An 18863-nucleotide genomic window follows, 5' to 3' on the forward strand; every position below is an offset into this window, starting at 1 on the left:
ATGGCGCAGACGTTGTGTTACCCCAAACTCGGGAATCTGGTGTTAGTGTGGGACGTGGAGGAGTTATATTCCACGCGGTTGCCAGATCAAAACCAGCAAGTGTCACTAGTGTTGGTTAGTACCATGCTGGCGGTGAGATGGTTGGAAGCTAACGCGGGCACAAGTGAGCAGGAGACGGCCGTGCCAACACCTGAGCAACTAAGCAACGTGAAAGTGAACCGGACTTAGATCTTTTCAGAACCACCTGCAAGGTTCTGAGAATACCCAAAGCCATTGAGAGGATATGGTCAAGGCAGAGGTTGATGCCTTGGTTCCGTGCAGTGATGACATTATGGATGTATGAACGCGCGAAGCGTCATATGTCTAGGACCACGGAAGCCTATCAATCCTTCCAGCTAGACATAGGGCCAGGAGCCTATAAGAGAGCATTCCTGACGCACAGAAACGCTGTTACCACGGCGGTGAAGCGAGTAGCTGGAGTGCCTTGTGTTACTGAAACAGAAAAGAGAGAGGTCTTACGAGCTGACCTGAAACGGAATGGGAGCTTGTGTCTTCACAACAGCTTTTGCAGGAACAGGGAGCAAAAGTTGAATATGGACTTGCTACCTTGTTGCAAACCGAGGCTGTTAGAGCAGGAGAGTTGGGGGACGGCCCGCAACTCCATGGACATGTTGGAGAAGGTTCTAGAAGACAGTGAAACTGAAGAGCAAGAATAAGAAGCAATGGAATGAGGAAGATGTAACGGAAAGATGTAACGAAGAAGAAAAGTGAAGAGTAGAGAGAGATGGAGAAAAACTTGATTGTTTTGTGTGTTAAAATTTATACCAATCAACCAAGTTTGATTATTGAGACTGTTAAATTTTTTGTTTTGATCTAGTTTGGTCAGACCAAGCTTTGAAAATTGCTGAAACTGTTACAATTGTTACAGTTGTTGATTGAAATTTTTAGTTTTGATATTTATATATTCATATGGCGAGCATTGGTGCGTATATTAACCTATTTACACACGACTGATGTTTTTAACCTGTGTAAGACAGGTGTTCACTGTGTGGAGACCTGGTAAGTTTGGGTAAGCTCGCTTGAAGAGGGTGAGTACCTCAATAACTTTCCTAGCCGCAGAGTTTCTTGGTTTTAATATTGAGGACGAGAGCATAAATAACTGAATATACTTGGTGAGTGACGTTAAGTTAATTTTAACGAGTGCAAGGCCGTGCCACGTCCCAACTTTTTATTCAGCAAGAGCGGAAAAAAATTTTATGGCGAGATGACGTAAGAAGTCAGAAAAAAAATTTTATCCAGGACACTCCTCATGGTGCAAATTTTGTGAAAATGTTGAAAAGGCAGTGAGATGTAGTATGATGCCATTTGTGACACGTAGTGAGTTGAGATGGAGTAAATAAATTTCATTTTTCTAATGCGATTTGTAAGGTTGTTTGTAGAGAATTGGAACACTGCTCCTTTTTTTTCGAGAATCAATCAACTGTAACATTCGTCTACTGTAGTCACACATGAGGCTTAAGAAAAATAGCCCTATAACTATTGGCTCAAGAGTCAGGGACACCATCTCTTGTGTTTTTCTACCTCAAATCAGTCGGAGCCAATTCGGTTCGCTTGTGACATGAGACTACGACCCGTTACAGCTTAAAGGCTACTACCAAAATATCCCCCACTCTAGAATTAAGAACGTCCCCATACTTAGGTCTCTAGATACCCAAAATACATGAACGCCGTTAAAAACCGGGTCGAAACAATCCGTTAAGTTACTTTTTATTGGACAGTGGAACTTTGATCCATTTCAGATGGATCAACCTAAAACTCGCCTTACCTCAACATGGCAATCATAAAACACACTCTAGAAATTTAAATTAAGGACTCACATGCTGATGCGCTCAAGCACAGGAGGTAATTAAATGGGTGAGCAACTCTAGAATTAACTAAGATAACTAGATAAGTTCAATGTTTATCAGTTTGAATGGCAGAGGTAAGTTTGAACTCTAGAATGAAGTTTTATGTGAACCATTGGGACACTCAAGCTGTCCACTTTTCCGTCGAAGGTTCACTCTAGTCCAGTTCGAATAATTGTTCTCTCGGGAATACTCTGTCTTCTATTTCAGATAGGACAGCTCTACTCTTGTTCACTATGATGGAAATTGCGAATAGCAATTTCCCAATTGTTTTTATCTGACAACTTTCCCGCGATTGTTATTCGATCGTTCTCTTTTCTCTTTTTCGGTTTTCAGTTATCGCGAGAAAATCGTGCATGACAGGCTCCATTCGAATTTTTGAAAAATTAAATTTCACCCCAAAATTAAGTGCTCTTGCTTTTCTCAAGGTCAAACTTCCAAATATGACCGACTGGCACATACTCCCCGGACTCATGATCGATGTCCTCATCGCGTGCTGTCGTCTGCCAGTGAGTCCCAAAAAACCGAGTGTTGCTCAAGGTACAGTGTCAGTGGTCATTTACAGAAGTTTGCAGCAGACTTAAGCTTATCTACACCCCAAAATTCACAGCCATATAAAATTTTCACACTATCGCTAAACAGCAATCAAAGTCTGCACACACCTGCACCCTTGAATTTTCGCTTTTCAAGCCAATTATTTAAAATTTCTTTTGTCCCATTCAATTAGGAAATTGTCATGCAGCATTTTGATTTATATAATAGATATAGCATATTAATAACAATATCTGTTTCGTTAAAATTTCTTTTTCGTGAACCCAGGTTTCACCCGAATCCACACTCAAGCCCCCCTTCCCTCTCAAGACTCAAGATCCATTCGAACCATCCGCTCATCTCGCACTCTTCGCCTTGGAGGTGCCGCACCCTGAAGTACTAGATACGGCAAACTGTCTCAACAGTTCTTCTTCATCATCGGAGCTAATCACGATCTCCTCCCAAGCCTTCAGCTGTTCATAGGATCACATCCATTCTCTTTGCTCCTGCAACCTCTTTGCCTGGTTGGGTAGTGCCTTCACCCTAGATTCTCGGTTCAAACAAAAGGAGTTGTGCAGGCTCAAGCTCACGTTCTTCGCCAAGTCTTCCTCTAGTATTGATTCCCTCGCTTTGGTATTGTCTCTAGACATTTTACCCACTCCCTGTCGTGATCGCATTTCGATGGGTTAACAGGGGTCTCTTGAAAGCTTCCGGCCCAATCTCGGCCTGGAACTGTCGATACTCCTTTTGATGCTTTCTCATGTGATCTTTCGTTGTCATGTACAACCAAGACGTCAGTGTCGCCCGAAACCATGGAAAGTACCTCAAAGGGCTCCATATGTGTCTGACTTCCGTTGGTATGGCGAATACTTTGCACGCAGTCTCAAACAACTCGAGTCTCCTGCTGTAGTCTATCGCATATATTGATTCAGCCGTTGGCGTCGTCGCTTCCCGATACTTCGTTATATTCTCTTCTATCCATCTCAGAGCCAGCATCGTACTCACTACTAAGAGCGTCACCTTCTGCCGGTGATCCGGTAGTCCGATCGACCGAATTTCTTCAATATCCCACACCAGGCAAAGGTTCTTGTGATCTGGATACCACACCGTTTGTGCCAAACAGTGGCATGGGCATTCTCCATGGGTGATCTCAATGCTCCTGAGGTTACGCTCCCCCGAGGCTTCCAAGAGAGGCTCAAGCTCCATCATTTTCTCATGCATGGTGTCGTTCTCCTCCATGTTTGGAGCACCCCTCACAGGTTTTCCGATCAAGTTTTGTCTCTCGTGATCGCTTGTGTTCTCACTTTCCAACTTCAAAAGCTCTTCTCCCCAGATTTCACTCAAGTCGTCTCTCAACTCTTTCGGTACTGTCCCTCTGATTTTCCTCAACAATTTGTGCGAGTGATGCGATATCCGAGCCAACCTCACGCACTTGGGCACTGAGAAGGCCTTGTCCACCAATACTCTCTGGCTGGATGCTTCCACCATCGCCATGTGCAGTGGGTAGTGGCTTCCGCACAAATTGGCCATCATAGACCCTATCAGGGATTTTGCGTTCAATGGCAGGCCATAAGCTTCGCTCATGGGAAACCCCATTTCCGCCTCGAGACCAACCTTCCAGCTCCGGATGTGTTTTTGAGTCACCTGCAACACCCCAGGCCATGATTCTACGCTCAACGCCGTCACTAAATGGTGTTCAGACTCTAGCCTCTCCAGTGACTGCAGACTACACATTCTCGAGAAGAATCCGAGAGCTGTCGCTATATTCACCGTAGTTCTCGCGTAACACTCCGCAACTATTTGCACTTCACTTTTCTCCCTTTCCGTGATGTCTTCAAACCAAGTAACCAGATCTTCTTTTTGAAAGGACAGTATCCTGACACATGACCGTCCATCGCAGGTGTGTTCTCCGTTCCCACACGTCGAATCCAGACAGCTACCTGGCTCCATCTTCTTTGCTGACCCGAGCTTGTTCGTCTTTTTGCCTGACTCCTGCATCTGAGGTGAGATTAGTTTGTGCAACACACTCAACTTTGCCAAATCTTCATCCTCCGTTGGTGCTAGCCTCACTCGCTCTGTGGTTTCCTCGATCAGGCTCGCGTGGGGGTGTGGGCACCAGGAGGGTCTTAGTAACTTCCATACCACTCCCAAGTTTGTGATTAACAAGCCATTTCCATCACCCATGTTCACTTCAACTCTCTTGTTCGAGCGCGGTATGCTCACCACCTCCGGTGTTTTCTCAAGAATCAGGCCCAGGCTCGGCCTCTCTTTCTCCACCGCGTCTATTTCCACTATTCTTTCTGTCCAAAACTTCAGTAGCTCCGCTACCTCGTGGTTCCTGTGAGCACCTCCAGTTTCTGAGTCTAAGAAGGGGTTGTAGGCTATTCCCATCACTCCCGACACTTTTTGGTATTCCCCCTTCTCACTGAGTCTCGAGTACTGCTCTGGCGAGGCCAGGTTACGGTGAACATCATGTTCTTCTTCGAACTTCTTATTGTAAAACCTCCGGACCTCGTCTAGCTTTCTGTGGTTCTCTAGGGATAGTCTGGAACCATCTTCCTTTTCTATTCCAGTACTCTGATATACGTTTAAAATGATCGTTGAGACTCTTTTTTCCACGGTTTTACTTCCGCTTGCTCTCTGGTGGCACGCCAAGATGGTGCTATCAGACATCATTGACATTATCCATCTCAAGAAACATGTGGCATCCTTCCTCCTAGCCAGGCTCAAGCCTGAATTATCCCTGGCCACGTGTTGCATCAGTGCTTGATACACTTCTAGCTTCTTGCTTCCCAACTTCAATCTGTCATACGAGGTCAGTGTCTCCAACTCTATTCCCACCAGACTCCAGGTGAACATCAATTGTCCCGCGGTTCTAACGAAGGGATTCGCCATCAATGGCGGTGCTGATGAGGGTGTCCTCATTGCCTCTTCAAAATGATCCTTCAACAAGTTCTGCCAGGACCTCTTCAGGTGATTCGCCAATTCTATCTTGTTAACCTCAGCCTTTTGCTGGGTGGCCCAATTGCGTCGTTTGCGAGCTACTTCACTGTCCAACTTCTTCAAGCAGTCTTCCATTTCCTTCAATGTCTCGAGGGCCACCCACCATGGCCGGGAGGTGTTCCTCGTCTTGTTCCTCTCCAGTAGATCACTCGTCACTTGCTTCCCCGTGGCCTGGTGTGCCTTCGAGACCCATTCCTTGCCGACATCCACTTCCCATGTCTGCCCGTTCGTTGAACCTCTCTTCACGTTTACCTTCTGGGGCTTGAAGTCTTCCTCCGATGTCGAACTGGTGGAAGCCTCTATTTCCCTCTCTACTTCGAGTGGTCTTCTGAGCTCCGTGTTGCTCTTGTATGCCGCCGTCTTGCATCGAGCCAAAACCATGGGCGCCGTCTCTCTTAAGTTTCCTTCCGAGACAGCATCCACTGAAGGACTACCCAATCCCTCCACTTCTCTCTTCCTCTTGCGAGTCCTCACATCTCTGCTTGAGGGTGTTGTGGTTATCATCACTGATTCGACCTCTCTGTCTATCTCCAACCCCTCCAACTCTTGCCTCCCCCCTGCTCGAGCCTTAAGGATATTAGTACTTTTAATCATATTACTAGTCCCAACCTTATCCCCTTTTGTATCATCAACTATTTTATCTACAGTTTTTTGTTTCAGAGTAGAGCTGTCTTCACGTTTTTCTTCTCTAGTCTTCGATCGTGAATTCCTCAGCTCTATCAGCTTGTTCAGCAGCTCTTTTCTCGCCTTCTCATCCAGGCCTGTTCCTATCAGAAGTGGTTCTCCAAACTTCACAACTGTGTCCCATAGTTCCTCCTTGAATTTGTCCAGCGTCGTCTCGCTGCCCACTTCTTGATTGAATTCCTTCAAGAACTCTTGCCAAGCATCGTCCTTCAGAGACCCCAGGAACATGTCCCTATTTCCTTCGAAAGTATTCTTTTCCCTTTCCTCCGAGCTCAAGAGTATCATCCCCATATTGGAGGTCTCGCTTGCCAATGGCAATTCCAGATTCTTCCGGGGGGACGGAGTCAGAGGTGGAGTGGCAGTATCTGCCCAATTCTCCTCGCTCAAGTCTTTCAACAGCTCTTGAGTGGTGAGCTCCTCCCCTGATGGTCTCGGTTCACGCGTGTTCCCCACTTCCATGTCCTCACCGGCTTCGCTGAGAGTTTCATCCATACTCTCTTCTTCTGACTCATTTCTTCTTCTCTCGAGAATTCTTTTGAACCGGTCCTCCACGGGTCCACTCCTCTTGTCTCCAGGTGTATCCACTGACAGTGGTGATGGTGTCGCCGGATCCAATCTCTTGTACTCCGTCAGGGCCACGTACAGTTGACCTGCAGCATTCAGTTCTTTTCCCTCCTGTCTCATTTCCACCTGTTCTAAGCCATAGGGTGCCCTATACTTTCTTGTTGCGAATTTCATGTCGTCCACCAACGCAACATGCCCCTCCGTCATGATCATCCTGCCATCATCCCATATTGGTAACATATTCTCAAGTCCCTCCTGCTCAAGAGCTCTCAAGACCTTTCTCACCTCATATCCGGGGGGCTGCGAGCCTCTCATCTTTTTTGCTTGCGTCGTCCACGAATTTATTTTCGCCTCGCTAGTGTGGAAGTAAACCGCCGCCGTATAGCCGACGAACAGGGGGTCCCAGCCATCAGTGAAGTACTTCTGCATTTCCTCCGTTGTCATCCTCGCCATTATGGATGGAACTACAAAGGGGCTGTTCATTCCCAAGGTCATCCTCCTAACTATAGGGAACTCAGGTATGGTGGCTGGCAGAATTTCTTTCTCCATTATGGCCTCCAGCTCCCTCTTAACCAGTGCAAAGCTTTCTTTCCAAGCAGGAATCCTCAAGATCTCTCGTCCGTCTGCTGTCAGTGGGTTCAAGTTCCAGAACTTGGGATATGTCTCGATGGGGCCCTCGCGTTTGCCTCCCATCCTACATTGCATCTGTCCCCTGAAGTTGCACACTATCAACTCGGCATCTTCCACTTTTCCAAAGAGTACCGTATTGCTCATTTGTGCCCTGAGCAGCTCCTGCTGACACCAATTGAGCGCCGTCCCATCCAGTACGCTGATAAAACTCAAGTGCGTTACAGAGTAACGATACGTTGTTACCAGGGGATCTGGGAATGCATACGTTACTGCTGGACCGTAAATGCAGGTTACCACCTCCTCTAGACCCCGGATTATCCTCATCGGGTCCGACCTCATTGCCAGGCACAGGTCTGTCAACAGAGGCATCCCTCCATTCATCTTCTTCCATTCTTCTCTCGATTTTGGGTTCTTCTCTTCACCCGTCATGTGCCGATTCTGCATCATGAGGTATTGCACTAACAACGTCTTCAACCCCGCGGCACACTTGTAGGAGTAGGTTTCGATACTCGAGTGGACTTTCCCCATTGACAGGGGCTCCCCATATTCCATCAATCGATGAAACGACACCAATTCCCCATGGGTCAAGAGTACTAGTGCCAGATACCCATCAACCCGAAGTGTCTCTACTCCTCGACTAAACATGTACGCTGGGCCCATGTTGAACAAATATCTGGGGTAGACCAGATATAAAGCCAAGAGCAGGCTGATGGGCATGACCAGTATCTCCTGCACGAAGGCTCCAAAAATAGTCGCTGTGGTGCCGAACATTCCTGCCATGAATTCTTTCCCCCAGCAAGGACTCAAGAACTTAAGAATCTCATGATCCCTTCCAGTCCTCAGCTCACCCTCGGCGTGCTCTCTCCAGAACCCTCCAATCGTCACTTCATTGGCGGCCGAGACAAATCTAGCCACCGTCATCTCTTTTCCTTCGGCCAGCTCCAGTTGTTTCTCCAGAAAACTCCAGACTTGTTTCACGAGGGGTGGTGCTTCCTCCCTCGTCTTATTCGTGGCGTTCTCCAGCCTTGGTGTCAAAAATGGCCACCAGCCATTCTCTTGCGTCAGACGATATTTCATCGACTCTAATTGTTTCTCCGTGTCGGCCACATTTTTTCTCCCGTTGCTCGGACCTCTAGACTTGCCGGTGGAACCTGTGATCTTCACTTCCATGCTCCGAAACCACAAGCTGGCCGTCAATTGGTTTATCGCCGGGTGATCGTCCCCGATGACTGGGCTGAACTTCAGTTGCCTGGCAAAGTTGGATATCTCTAGCAAGAGCACCTCGTCCAATACGATCAGGATGTCGGCTAATCCGTAAAAGCCCCTCAGTGCATGAGATATGTCCGCCCATGCCGCTGCCAATTCTGACTTGCGGAGCCTCAGGTTCGATGGCTCCAATTCCCGATTGGGGGCTGCCACTAGAATCCGCCATTCATTTCCCTCTGCTATTAGGATCAAGACCGCGTACACGAATTGTAGGGCGGGTGGCACATTCGCGTATCCAGGGGATGTGGTGAACACCACCTTCGTCTTGGATCCAAATCTCGAGACAACATTCTCTTGCACTTCATTCATCGCTGCGAACAACGTCTGAACGGCTTCCCATATCTTCCTCGATGTCGGTTCATTGCCCTTCAGCTGCTCAAGAAGTCCCGTCGCGTGCAGATGATCATTCATTCCTGCAAACAATAGCAGCTCAGGCTCACAGGGCATCTCCGACTTTATTGCCACCACTAGAATTAACATCTGGTTTAGTTCGGCTCCTGGCAAAGAGTATATCAGAGTCTCCGGCCAGAACAACTTAGGAGACGTTCCTTCGAAGTCTGATCCCGCCACAATGATTACCCTCGCAGCAGCTGGATCTGCTCTATCGTAAACTGCCAAGGTTTTGGCCAGCTGGGTGCTCCCACAGGGCTTCCCGTACCTGGGATCTTCCGCCAATTTCGAGCCTTCGTAAGCGGCATCTGGCAATTCCATTCCCCCCGGATTCAGCAGCTTGTCCACCACCCTCAACTGTGCCGGGGTCGCCAACCTGATCCTGGCGATGCTCGTTCGGTGTTTGGGGGGTTCTGCTATGAGTCCAGGACTCCCCAGCAGCTTGAGAGGTCTGTAGTTGATGGGTCCCATGATCGCTTTCGTGGGAATTCCGGTCAGGTCCGCGGTCTCCATCAGTTTTGTTCTCGAGAAGTGCGCCTCATGAGTTTTCAACCAGTCCACGCAATGATGTCTGCTTAAGTCTTCGTGCGACACTCGTTCAATACCCAGAGTCTCCGCCAATTCTCGCCTGCATTCCAAACCCTCTAGGTCCAGTCCTTTCACCTTCTCTGGATATCTCAAGCGAGCGGTCTCCATAGGCCTCTTTTCCCGCTTGCTTTCTGCCACTACCACTGAGGATATTGCCGAGCCTGGAGGCGTTGATGACGTCACCTCCTCAGACTCCATTGGCGTGGCACTCGGCAATCTGGCCTGGTCGCTCCTCGAGCTGTCTCTAGTGTCGACCCTCGGTCCTAAGCGACCAGACAAGGCCTGGTGGGTTCGGAGGTGGCCCTAATGTGAATTGGGCCGTCTCTAGCAGATCCGCCTCTAGCGTATTTATGTGTCCTTGAAAGACGTCATTCAGCCACTCTGCTCCACTCGGTCCATCGAAGTGGATTGCATCATTGGAGGTGTCCTCAGGGAATCCCGCTTGCTCCATGCGCTCCGCCACGTCCAACAGTCCGACAGGGAGCACACTCTTCCGGTGGATTTCTCGGATCACCCTGTTTAGGCTCCGCACCTTCTCGTTCATCTCCAAGGCGTGCTGATCGAACTTCATGTTATAAGGGACAGTACATACTGTCAACAGGATGGGGTCCATCTGGATCCTCAGCTCCTCAAGAAGGCAGCTCATCTTGTCGTGCAGCCTCGTTATTTTCCTCGCTTCTCCCCTTGATACATCATTCGTCCCGATCATCAGGGTCACCGTGTACACTTTAGTCATCCCTAGCATCTCAAGCGTTGCCAACATCTGTGGTGTGGCAGCTCCAGCGAAACTCAAGATTCCTGTCTGCCAGTGCGATTGGATCCGGGTCAACACCCGCACTAGGCTGTCCCCTATAATTAGGTGGACCGCGCCTTCTGGCACACGGGGTGGCGCAAGATATTCCACCCAGGCCGCATCATGAAAGCAATCCCTCCTGGCTCTCTGTTCCGCATTCCAATCCAGCCGATTGTGCCTGTGGTACCTCTTCTCAGTGTTTTTCTTGTAACTCGAGATTACGACGCTCCTGACCGGCTGTTCCCTCCAAGTTGGGGGAAGCTCTGGTCTTGCCGAACTTTCACGACTTCTCTGCCGCAATTTCTCGCCCAGCTCCTTCAGGCGCGATGAGCCGCCGCTCACCTGACTGTCACTCGAGGTCGAGGTTGGGGTATATCCCGGCAGTACCACATCCATCAGTGGGCGTATGGGTTGCGTCTCTAAGCTACGCAAGGAGGACGTTGCTTCATTCGGTATCCAGACTTCCAACCCTTCACTCATGTGTTCTCGGGCCTCGCGGTCAAGGTTGAACCGTCCTCTTGCCCTGGGGGCTTCATCCACTTCCATGCGTGAGTCTGGCCTCGAGCTGGTAACCACTCGCTCCTTTGGCCTGGCTCCCTTCTGTGCATCAAGTTCGCGTTGTCGTTGTTCTATTCTCTCCAACTCCGACTTCAGTTGATCACGATTCGCGGCATTCTGCCGCACCCTTAGTTCCTGCTGATGTTCAGCCTTTAGCATCTCAAGCAACCTCAGAGTCTGATCTTGTTCGTTGACCGCCTGGTCCCTTTCCAGCTGAACCTTCTCACGATCCAGCTTTGCCTGATCCCGATCGAGGTTCGCCTTGTTCCTTTCCTTCTGCGTCTTCTCGAGCTCTTTGTTTAGATCACCAAGATCCGGATATGCCTCAGTCGTCTGTTGTGCTCGCGTCATCGATGGCACCTTACTCGAGCTCTGGCCTGTGGATCTTGCTGATGGCCTAGTTGGTAGTGGGAATTCTCCTGCGCCATATTCGGTGTTGTTACTCAGGCCAGGATTTCTTGCCAAGTCAAAACCCCTTACTCCTCCATCCACATTCCAAGACAACCATCTGATCTGTTCCTGATTTGATATTCCCTCGGTGGTGTAGCCGATCATCAAGACAGCCTCCGTCGCAGACTCCCTGCACTCACCCTGTTCTTCCAATTGGAGGATGGCATTCAGCATTACCGCCATTCTCTCGTCTATTCGGGTATAATCCAGGTCCCTCAGGCGTCTGTATAGCTCATCGAGAGTAGGCTTCTTTAGGGCCGCGGGCATGGATTTCCAGAACCTGTCTGCCATTCTCTGTGACTTCGGGATGTATTCGAGTATTAACCAGCTCAAGAATTACCTTACCAGCTCAAGAATTACCTTACCGGCTCAAGAATTACCCAACTCAAGAATTACCCAACTCAAGAATTCTCTAGAAATGTTCCCTTGCAAATACTTGCTGCAGGTGTCGATTATGGCGAGTTCAATCAAGATTTCTCTTTCTGTCTCTCGCTTGAGTATAGTTGGATTTTCAACTTTGTTTTTCAAACTTGATCTGAAAACAGAAACCATATTAAGACTTAACATGTCATGTTCCTAACCTAGAGACCCCCCTTTTACCAGTATGGTTAAAATCTTATCATTTTCATTCTACTTAAAACAATTCAATTGGAATTTCTTTAAAAGCATGCAGATTCATTTTATGTTTTAGCACCGTTAATTTTTTTAAAATTCAATTGTCATGCCAATCAAGTCTTAAGATCCCTTTACCTGTGCCGCACCCCAGTACCTAACTCAAAACTCCTCCCTCACGCCCAACTCGAGACCCCGTGTCCCCAACTCAGGCGATGCTCAAGTAGTATTTCTTGTGCAGATACACCATTATCTCAGTTTCCGCGAAGACTACACGTAGGATAGCGTACAATTCCCTCGAGCTCAGTTTGCCCCTGTTTGGGTCATACACCGGCATTGAGACCTCCGTTATTCCTCTTTCAATCATGAAGTCTCGTAGTCTTGTTAGTGCCAACATCACGTGTTCGGGATCAATTGTGTTCCTGTCATTGACCCTCGTCACTAGGAAGCTCAGATATTTGCCCGGGACTTGTGCTACTGATGGTGGAAGCGCTGCCATCCCTCCCAGTCCTGGTCTCTGTCTGAACAGAAACTCCACGTTCTGGTACTCTCTTTTGAAGTCAGCTTCCAATCTTGATTTGAAACTCATGTCCGCCGTGATGCAGATCGCGCTAGTCCTGTTTGACAGGATGAAGTCGCTATCCGTTATCATGATGTTTTCCGAGTACTCATTGGGTATTTTAAATTTCGTTTTGAAATTCCGACCTATGGTAGGCTCTGGCTCTTCTTCTTCCAGTTCCAATTCGCTTGTTTCTCTCACTTCCTTGAGCTTCTTTATCATCAAATTTTCGGTGTGGGTAAGTCCTACCCCCACTTCCCGGACAAAAATATTTATCGACGTCCCCGTCGATGTTGTCGGGTCTGAATTGTCCGGAGGAATGTCCAGTGGCCTATCTGTTGCCGTCCATCCGAAAAGAGGGTCCTCTGCCTTCATATAATTTGCCGATGATACGTCGACTTGTTGAATGCTTTGTCCTTCGCGGCTCTCGTCTTTGACATCGTGCATCCACTCTAGTATCCTCAAGTTCGTGTTCTCCCTCCTCTCTATCTCACTCTGTTCGAGATCCGTCTCCAATTCTGGCGTCGAGTAGTCTTCCTGCGGATAGTGTCTACCATCGTCAATGACCTGCCATTCCTCTTCGGCTTCCAGTTCGCCTGCACTCAGTAGTTCCTCGCCCAATTTGTCTGGCTGTATCTTATCGATCAAGAAGTCATCCCCGTACCTGTTGTACCTCATGCCGGTCCGTTTACGATTGCCAGTCCTGGTTCCTGGTGGTATTGGTCGATCTGGCTCCATCCACTTCGGCACCTCATCTTGCTCCGGGTCGTTCCAGTCTTCTTCTACAAATGATCCTGCTTCAGACTCCACTTCTATCTTTTCATTGTCGTCCAAACTCAAGTTCTCATTACCATCATTCTTCTCTCTGGTGCCTTTCTTTTTCATTCACTTCACATGCTGGCTCTACCACCAGGTACGCAAGACCCTCTATGTCCTTCGGTATGCACCAATCCTCCGGGGACGGGACGTGAGGCTTCAGATTTTCATAATGTGCCGCTCGCCCAGTACTCAAGCGATAGAACCGTCCTTGTTGATGGACTTCCGTTATCATGAATGGTCCCCTCCACTTCTTGAGTAGTTTCTTTGTTCCCTTGGGCGGTATGACATCTTGGAAGACCCACACATATTGGCCCACTTCATATGGCTTTGCTTGTAATATTTTTTTGTCATATTTTCTGCGTTGCCTCATTTGCGCTTGCGCCGTGTTCCTCCTGCATAGCTCGTTTAACTCTTGTTGTCTTTTTATCGCTTCTTTCACGTATGCCTGAGGCGACGTCCTTTTCCCCTCGTATTCCGGGTAAAAGAATGTCAGAGGCATTGCCTTCTCCCTGCCCGTCAACATCATGAAGGGACTAATGCCCGTCGTTGAGTGCTGTGTACTGTTGTAGGCCCCTACCACCTGTGGCAGGTATTTATCCCAGTCCGTCATGTATCTTGAGCAGTACACCCTTAACATGTTGACCAGTGTCCTGTTCTGTCTCTCTACCAACCCGTTGGTCTGTGGATGGTAGGTTGTCGAGTGTGCTTGAGCAATGTGCGATCTCCTCATCAATTCTTTTGTCAAATCCCCCACGAAAGCTTTGCCGTTGTCCGACTGGAAAGTCATTGGACAACCATACCGCGATATCCAATGCGTTATCAGATGATCACATGTCTCCTCAGCCGAGGCTGTCTGGCACGGAACCGCTTCCGCCAACTTTGTGAAGTGATCTATTATAACCAGTATCTGGTTATATCCCGACTCCGTCATGCAGATTTTTTGATGGTCTATCTGCACCACTTCATTGAACTCTGAGCTCTCGACGGACTTGAGGGGGAACTTCATCTTCCTTGGGTCCTTTACCTGGAGGCATGCCTGGCAGGCACTCACCCATCTCTCGCAAGCTTTTCTCATCCCTGGCCAATCAAACCTGTGAAGTATCCTTTGTTGTACTTTGTCTATCCCCTGGTGCCCCATCTGGTCGTGCGATCTGAAAAGCACCTCCGTTTGATACAATTGTGGTAGTATGATGAGGTTGAGTTTGTGTAATATCTTCTCCTCATCTTTCCTCTTGCATGCTACCACCCCATCAGCTGTGTGATAGAGTAAGTCTTTCTTTTCTTTGTAGAACTGGCCAAGATCTTGTAGCTGTCTTCCTCGAGTTCCCCCTTCTCCTTGACCCCCGCTGGATCTATTTGGAGAGGTTACTTGTCATTTTGTCATTCTTTTGGGCTCTTATTAGGTCTGACAGCCTGTATCTCGCCTTGACATGCTCCTTTAGCGCCATGATCTGTCCATTCATCTCACCAGGGTTGTGAATGTCATCACTCAGCTTCACGCATATCATCCTTTTCACAATTTTCATATCATCTTCTGGCACCAGATTCGTTCTGACGTTTGAGTTGCATGATAGTTCCCTGAATGGCTTCCTTGAAACCGCAATTTTCTCAAGTTCTTCACCACCTCGTATCTCCTGTATGTCCAGATTGTACGTTCCTGAAGATGGATCCGTCTGTAACTCCCTGTCGTGGTGCCTTGTCTTCTCTTCCGCCAATATCATGCACAGACTGTCTTGGTTTTCGCTGCTCTCATCCGAGTCTTCATCCCGTCCTTCACGCTCCCCGGACAATTTTCCTTCTCCGGTTTCTTCTTCCGTGAGCATGGGACACTCCCCGGCCTCTTGACCTAGTCCCAGGTGTTCAGTATCTTCTTTGAACGTCACTTTCTTTTTCCTAACCTTGGTCTGCTCCAGAATGTTTTCGGGGATTTTGTCAACTAGTGACCGCACGACATCTTTGCTGTCAGTGACGCTTCCTCTTGAGGGGTCAGTACTGTTCACTGTTTCTTTTCTCCGAAGTATAGTGACTTCCGGTTCCTCTTGACCCTTCTCTTGGATCACGGGTTTATCATCTGATAGTTTCTCGAGCAACCTCATTAAGTCATCATCTATCTGTGCAATTCCTGCTTCTACCTGGTTAAGATCATAGCCGTTTGCCTTGAGCGTCTCCTTCACGATCTTCGACTTGAGTATTATCTCTATCGGAATCCTTTTGCTCTTCTTCAAGATGGTCTTCTCTGGAGGTTCTTTAGGTAATTCAGGATGATCTTCTATCGGTTTGCCTGATTTGTCCAGCCATCTCGTGAGTGGAAGACTGTCGTACGTTTCCTTGTCCATGAAGGAGAAGCCATCTTTGATTTCAGGTCTGTCTGCCTCTCTTTGCTCTTGTCTCTCATAGAACTCCGTCTTCTTACTCAAGCTGTCGGCATTCTGGTGTTTATCTTGTGTTCTATGCTCAATTATCATGTTGTATCCATCCAGGCAAACTATCCACCTCCCAATGTAACTTTGGTCCATTGAGTACGTTTTCAGCCAGCTCAGTGCTCGGTTGTCGACTCGCAACTTGAATGGCTCACTGCCCAGGTATGCCCTGTATTTCTCGACAAAGGTAACCACCGCAAACATCTCTGCTTTCGGTGCTTCGTACTTCATTTCCGTGTCACTCAGGACTTTGCAACCGTACGCTATTGGTCTCAAGACTGTCTTCCCATTCCATTCTTGTTCTTGGTGGAGAATCCCAGAAATCGCGACTACCGACGCATCCGTGTCCAGCACGTACATCCTTTTCTCAGTCGGCATACCCAGTACTGGTGCCTCACATAGCTCTTTCTTTATTCTCTGGAATGACTCTTCTGCTGCGTTGTTCCACGTGAACTTCTTGCCCTTGTGTCTCATTAATTGTTGCATCGGGTATACCTTGTCCGCATAGCCTTTGATGAACTCTCTATAATAGTTAGCGAAACCCAGGAAGCTCATCAACTGGTGCTCTGTCTTCGGTGATTTCCAGGTCAGGACTGCTTCCACGGCGTCCGTATCAGGTCTGATGCCGTGATTGTCTACCATCCTGCCCAAGTATTTTATTGAGTCCTTGAGTATCTCGCACTTTGATGGTTTACACTTTAGCCCCGACCTTTTCATGCATGCAAACACTTCGTCAAGTCTCTCAATGTGGTCTTCCAGTGTTGGCGTCGCTATTACCACGTCATCCACGTAGCACATTACCAGGTTGCCATACTTCTTCGTCACGCCTATCAGCGCGTGTGCCATCAACCGCTGAAACGTGGCTGTGGCATTGCAAAGTCCAAACGGCATCCGTTTCCATTGAAACAGACCCAACTCGCAGGCAAACCCTGTCTTGTCCCTGTCCTGCTTCCTTAGTGGTACCTGCCAAAAGGCCGAGCCTAAATCAAGAGTCGTAAAAAATTTTGCATCACCTAACTTCGAGAGGCTCTCATCAATCCTAGGTATGGGATAGGCATCCTTCACCGTGACGGAGTTCAGGTATCGAAAGTCACAACAAAACCTCAACTGGTCGCCTTTCTTTTTGGCCATCACTACTCCACACGCCCACGGTGACTTGGATGGTTCTATCATGTCATACTCTAGTAACGTCTCGATTTCTTTTCTACACGCGTCCGATTTGTGTGGGGTCATGCGCCTCGCCCCCCCCCCTGTGTGGTACCGCGTTTTCCTCAAGTTCTACTTCATGCTCAACAAAATTACAACACCCGATATCCGCCTTATGCCTCGAAAAAACTTCCTCGTTCCGCTCTAGTACGTCCTTGATGGCTTCGAGCTGTTCATCTTTCAGTTTGCCCCTCAAATGTTCAATCTCCGGCAGAACCGGTTTATCAGTTTGCATTTCATCTAGTGTGGGTCGCTCTGGAAAGTTCGAACAGCTCGACAGCCCATCATCCGTTTCTGACTTAAGTGATTTAATAAGACCTGAAGAATCTTTTATTTTCTGCAATCGTCTCAAGATACAAATTTTGTCCCTATGATTGGGACAATCAACAACTTCATTTTGTTTTGAGTTCTCGATCGTTTCATATCGAGTTTTAACCGGTAAAGCATATCCCAGTTTCCTCCCTCTCTGTATCGTGATCGGTATATCAAGGGTATTCAACAAGACACTGACGCAGAGGCCGCTCTTCGTTATCGAGAAGGATCTTCCTAAAACAGCAGCACTTTGACTATTAGGATTCGGAACTATACACACTTGCTTGTGGTCACTTAGTTCATTGTAATTTTTCATCCTCAAGCCTACGATTGCCGCTTCATTCGCCTTTAGCCTCACCCTCCTACTCAAGAATACTGGTGCTTTGGTTTCATTTGCCATTATTAAATTTACCGGTTTAATTGCGTACCTCCTATCCGGGTTGCGTATCCTAAACATTGCGTTATTTAGACCAATCGTTACGTCGAAATTCCTGATGCGGTCTCTGCCCAAAATGAATTCGTCAGATTCATCTAGGTTTTCTACCACGAGAAAGCTCAACCACAGGTTACGTTCCCCCAAATTGAGGGCTATTATCGGCGTCCTGCCCAGCACCCGAAGGGCCCCTTTGTTTGCAGCTGACAGCCGTATTCTCGAGTCTATCAAATCACCTTTGTCAAAGCCCATCCGTTCCCAAGTTTCGATTGGTATTACGCTCAAGACTGCTCCCGTATCAAGTAACCCACGTAACTGAGTTTTTCTGCCACTTATGTCTAGCACGTGCCCTGTCACATCTGCCTCCGTCCCGATGTGCATCGCATCTTCTTCAAGCATGGCGCAGTGTCCAATCGATCTCACTTTCAACTCTTCTTTCCCTACGTAGATTTGCCCAATTAGGTCTTCGTCACATGTTATCATTGTCTTGGTATAGATGTTTATTCCATCTATATTTAGCATCACCTCGTGTGGACCATAAGCTTCAGTATACCTGTTGTCAACACGTACCGACTTGCTGCCCCCTCTCGTGAGTAGTGCTCTCAGCGCTCTAGAAGTCGTTTGTGGGCTTATACAACTCAAGTAATCTGCGTACACATCAATGTGCATTATTGTCTGGTCGCTCGGTTCGCTCAAGTTTCTGGTTACCTCGTGGCCGCCCACTGTGATTATCGACATTATTCTAGCCCCGATTTTCGATATGCCAAATGGCTTTCCCGTCACCATTTTTACAGTGCTACAATTCCCGGTCTTTGTTGAGCCTGGTACAGCCTCTGGTGTTGGGTTTGATCCGGTTAATGCTTCGTTGAAATTCTGTCTTTCGATCTCCAGCTTTAGTCGTTGCTCTATTTCTTTCGCAGCCAGATCCTGTTTCACTTTGGCAATTGCTTCCGTCGCCGCTTTCTCATAGTTTATCTCTAGAGAGTTCCCGGCCGCGGATTCTATCGGACCATTAACATGTGTAACAGCTTTCACTGTTTTCGTCGGCAATTCCGTGCTTGGTGCTCCTAAGTTCCTAGATTCAAACTCGTTTTGTCTATTCCGCTGATTCTGCACCGCCGCTAATGCCAACTTATGTTTG

The 18863-nt window shown here is 48.0% G+C and overlaps 1 protein-coding gene across 1 annotated transcript in view; it reads right to left on the minus strand.

Annotated features, from left to right (window-relative positions):
* Positions 1-17293, minus strand: part of LOC134840075 (uncharacterized) — a 282869-nt gene extending 265576 nt beyond the window's left edge. The window contains exon 1 of the mRNA XM_063855730.1: positions 17284-17293. The gene's annotated coding sequence lies outside the window, so the exon portion shown is untranslated. The remainder of the gene's footprint in view (positions 1-17283) is intronic.
* Positions 17294-18863: the final 1570 nt, after the last annotated feature.

The sequence above is a fragment of the Symsagittifera roscoffensis genome, chromosome 2 (assembly GCF_963678635.1).
Source record: "Symsagittifera roscoffensis chromosome 2, txSymRosc1.1, whole genome shotgun sequence".
Taxonomy (NCBI): Eukaryota; Metazoa; Xenacoelomorpha; order Acoela; family Convolutidae; genus Symsagittifera; species Symsagittifera roscoffensis.